Consider the following 5,156-nt stretch of genomic DNA (forward strand, 5'->3'; position numbering starts at 1 on the left):
GCGCAGAACACATTCGGGACAGCTTTTGTGTGTCTGTTTGTGTGTGAGAGAATGAATGTCTGCCCTTCAGAAGCCAAGACAGACAAGATCAAAAAGGTGCACAGATCAGCAAGAGTGGGATAATGTGAAGCACCTCCCTTGCAGGCTTGAGAGCCAAGTCTGAACAGAAATACTGTGTCCATGACCAGCCCTCAACCTCAGCCGGGGCAGATTCTCAGAACTACACCCAGGATATAGAGTGTGCACCTCCCCAGGCATGTTGTGTCATGGAAACTCCGCTTCCTTATTTAGGCTGGTGGAATCACACATTCTGTGTTTCAGTTCTGGATTGTGCAATGAGGGGCTTGGGTGAAGTGATCTCTAAGATAGTCTGTACCCTACGTATTGTGGAGGAACTTACTTCTCTTTCTAGTCTCTTCGTTCCCTCCTCCATTTTTCCCTCCTGATGTCTGCTCAGGAGTTGGTGTGTTGTCCTAGCTGTGGTTGTTGAGGACAGAGGCCCACATGCAGAGGAAAGGGCTGGCCACCCCAAACCACCATCAGCTTCCCTCCCTCCCAGCCAGCTTCTTCCCTCCTCCAACACGATACTGGACAAATATTTTAGGAGTCAATAGAGAAGGTCAACTCTGAATGATATTCCCCCTTTCTCCCACCTTAGGCAGTTACTCAAACCAGCTTGATTCTTAGTTTCACACTTAGGAAGGGACCATCATCTTCCCTCTTGTGCCCTGTTCAGGGAACAAACCTGCTCAATTATAGCCGAGGATTTGTGTCCTTACCAGGTTCCAGACATAATGATGTAAGTGTGCAGGTGAGTGATGTGAATGTTCTTTTCAAAAGGTCTTCATAATGACACTGTCAATCATACTTAGATGTTTAGAAATTAAACCTGAAATGATAAAGAAGAAGACAGAAAGGCCTCCTAAAAGGATGTTGAATACTTGAGAGAATTTTCCTGGCAGTGTTTTCCAGATGATCCCATTTTATCCTGCCTCCACTGGGGATGGACTGGGGCTCATCATGTCAGTGATGAGCACACGGTGCTGATAAGACCAGGCCAATGGGTCCCTACTCATTGAGGGCCAGGATCAGGGCACTTTCAGGGAAAGCTCTTTCTAGACTAATAACTTGTCAAAATATGTATTTTTTTTTAAATTAAAACATAAGCCATTAAAATATGAAATGAACACATTAAGGATTTTATTTGACTCATAATTAATCAATAATATGGCAAAAGCTGGTCCAAAGACCATTTGAGGAGTTGGATATTTCGAGCCAGCTTAATATAGGAATGTTTGGATAAAATTTTTTTTTGGCCATGCTGTGTGGCTTGTGGGATCTTAATTACCTGACCAGGGATTGAACCTGTGCCCCCTGCATTGAAAGCATAGTGTCTTAACCACTGGACCACCAGGGAAATCCCTAGAATGTTGGGACAAGATTACTGGCTTACAGGCAACAGTGGTTAATGTCCCACAGGGCAATAAGCTGCATGTTTGAGACTATTTTTCTTTTACACTTGACAGAAATTATTTGCAGTTTTACTAGACAAAAATCTACAAGTTAAACATGCAAGTTCACTGAGTCTGAGAGCTTCAGTAATAAACAGTAGTGAAATAAAGTATATATGCTCCAATCAATAATGAATCCTTGGTTGCACAAGTGTTTCCATATGACCCTGAAAGGACATGTTGCCACCTTTTATGCCTTATTTAGACATTTTAAATATTTTAAAAAATGGTTTCCATCTAACATAACAAACAGATACTATTTGCATGTCCAAGGAGCCAGGAGAGAGTGTGGATGGCACAGTGGAATCCACCCCATGCTGGGGAAGGAAGCACTGGTTTGACACCAATGAGTGTGGAGCATCCTTAAATAACAGCCTAATCACTTTTTTCTATTAAAATCTCTTTATGTAACTCAATCTCTGTCAAATCCTATTTAAAAAAGAATTTGACAGCTGCTTAAAAAAAAAACATAATCGAGGCACACTGATCAAAGCCTGCCTTCTTTTCCCTTTATGTGAACCCTTTATGTGTTCTCAACAGGGCCTGCATTAGTTGATGGCTTCTTTACAACCAATTCTTACTCCCCATGATTCTGTTCATTACAAGAGGATATTGGCTAATTCTTTACTAGACAGGGATTCCTTTGAGGCTGGAGTGTCCAATGAGGATGCCTTTGGTTCACACTCCTAAAGTCACTCCAGAAATGCCTGTTGACCTTGGAGATTTCAGGATGGCTGAGTAGTGGAAGGGTGTGTGAGGCCCTTGTAGCCCTTTATGTCCCCCAGGGCCTAGCTTAAAATGAATGCCTGAGCTGGTAGTGTGTTTTTCCTTCTCTCTCAATGCAAGTGTGCATCTCACCATTTGTGTGACAAAAGCACAATTGTGAGTACCCTGCCAGCTGACAGGCACAGGACCTTCAGTCTCAGTTTCTTGGAAAACAACAAAAGAAGGTATATAATAGGAGAGTTCAGGGAGCCATGGTATGGGCTGGGGGAAGGTTGCTGAGAAATTCGCAAATCTTTCTGCCTCTGAGCAGTGCAGAGCAAAACCCATCTCCTATAATAACTGTCTTCTCTTTTGTGGATCAGGTCATGCGATTGGCTAGAATCCTCTCTGAGGAAGAATCACTTCTAGTACCCAAGGGTCAAGGAGACTTGGCTGCTGAAGAGCAGGAGCTAGAATTGTAGAGGAAAAAAAAATATAGTTACATAAAGACATTTGTAAATGTGGCCCCATGAGACATTTATACAAGTTTAAACTATATGAGGCAACTTAAAAAATGAGAAGAAAGTATGTATACAGAGGTAAGAGGAAATTCATTCATGAAGGCATTGGAAGAAGAAATTTTGAGCAGGAACTTGGGGAAAGAGATTAGCAGAGAGAAGAGGTGGGTGGGATGCTGGGAGAAAATGCATGGGGGTGGAGGTAACTACCATGGGTGCTTGGCTGGTAGAGATTAGGGGCCAAGAATAAACAGAAAGAAGACTGGAAAAGCTAGAATGAGTAGTGAGAGGTAGTGAGAAAGAGGATACAAGTTCCTCCATGGACTCTGAAGATGAAGGAAAGCTTTATATATTTTCAAACTCAGTATAGAAGGGGACTTCCCTTCTCCCCTACATTTACATCTGTTCTCACAAGTTTATTTTAAGCTGTTCTTATTGCCATTTCTTCTGCTGTCTTTCCTTTTTTTTTTTTTTTTCTTTGCAGAAGAATTAACCGATCTACTTGTGAATTTGGCATGACTTTTTGTTCCATCCTCCCATGTCGTATGTGAGAATGGCCTTTATGCTGGAGGTGTTCTCTGGCTCCTCACCCACGAATCCTCTCAGACAACCTCATGGTGAGGTTGGTATACACCAAGGAGAATTGGCCAAAGTGACCCAATGGAATAGCTATAAAGATGAGTTCCTCACTGACCAAAGGCAGCTGAGTTCAGTTCAGTCGCTCAGTCGTGTCTGACTCTTTGCAACCCCATGGACTGCAGCACTCCAGGCTTCCCTGTCCATCACCAACTTCTGGAGCTTGCTCAAACAAATGCAGCTGAGGGTCCTTCCCTTTTCACTTGCAGCTCCCCAGGAGTCCAGAGCTCATCTTTTTGAACACAGGCCTGTATGCACTTCTTGAGGCTTTGGAATGAGGTGCCCACGTGCAGCTGGTAGGACAGGGCACAGGGTCCTGTCCCTGCTGGAGGATGCACCAGGAAGTGCAGAAGTGGCAGGTGGGGGTCTCCCTCCCACATTCCAGCTGTGCTGTGTCCAGAAGTCACAGAAGCGAACTCTGTCTGCTGCCTTTGGGTTGACATTCTCACCTCTCCCCAAGTGGTGTGCAGGACCTCAGGGAAAGACCAATAAAAAACTCAGGATTAACCTTTCCAAATAGTCCCTCAAACAACCGCCATTTTTCTTCCCATCCTGAATCACTTCAGGTCCTTTGAATGTCCAATTGACTCTTGGCTGCCAACTAGGACAATGTTCCACTTCCTTCTGTGGAATAAAAGGTCCTTTACAATTTGGTCCCATCTATTTTTGTTTCCAGGACTGCCTTCCACTGATGATTTTCGTAAACTCTCATGGCAAGCCCATGACCTATTCCTGCCCCATACATGCTAACAGCCTCCCTCCACTCAGTGTCTTTACCCTTCCCTTTGTCTCCATAATTTCCCCGATCCTGTTCTTTATTCAGCGTCAATTTTATGTTAAATCTGTTCCTGGGCCCTCCAGGACTGGGACCCACCATTTAAGCTCACTACTCAGCTCCCTTTGCTGTCCCGGAATGTCTCTATGGGGGGCTTGCACCAGCCTGCCTCAATATGAAGCGTCACCATCAGGTTGGGGCCCTCAAGTTCACTGTTTTCACCTCCATCCACTAACCCAGAACCCCAGCACCTGCACAGGCCCCTCCCTAAACATCAGGCTTTTCTTTCTGGGAGTCCTCCACGTGCTTGAATTCCCCTATACCACAGCTCTGACTTGTCCTCTAGGAACGATGTCAGGGTTGGGGTAATAGCTGGTTAGGCTGGCACCTTGGTCCATTGTGCTTCATTCCCACTAACACCAACGTGGCATAGTGGCATATGGCAAAACGGGGTAGGGTGGGATAGTCATTGTTTCTTCTCTTTTTGAGCTTTGCTCCGTTACAGGAGTCCCAGCACAACACCCTACTGCATTTCCAAGTTATATGTGAACAGCTCTTGCAGGTTTTACTCATGGCCAAGTTCTGAGATTATTTTTCTTACTGTCCTTAACCCTATGGAGGTAAGAGTTGAGCACCAGACCTTTCCTAATCCTTAGTGGATATTCCTGTCCAGTCTCTGTATGTTTTGCTATGATGGTGAAGAGAAAGGGACAGGCATGGCCATCCCGCCTCCCTGGAGCCCCAGAGATCCTGGGCAGCCAGCTGGAGCGTCTTCTCCCTGCTCTGAGCTTCTGTAGTTTGCAGTCCCTACAGAACTCCCAGATACCTTTACCCTACTTCTAAGACTTTAGTGGGGCATTTTCCATGGAAATTCAATTCAGGCAGGATGTGACAGAGACTTCCTCGTTTTGTTCTATCTATCTTGGTTTTTATAACAAAGGGCTGAGCAGGCAGCATGTATCTTAATGTGGAAGGTGGGTGAGTAATTCTGTCACAGAAGAGCTGGTCCCC

The sequence above is a fragment of the Capricornis sumatraensis genome, chromosome 9, assembly GCF_032405125.1.
Source record: "Capricornis sumatraensis isolate serow.1 chromosome 9, serow.2, whole genome shotgun sequence".
NCBI lineage: Eukaryota > Metazoa > Chordata > Mammalia > Artiodactyla > Bovidae > Capricornis > Capricornis sumatraensis.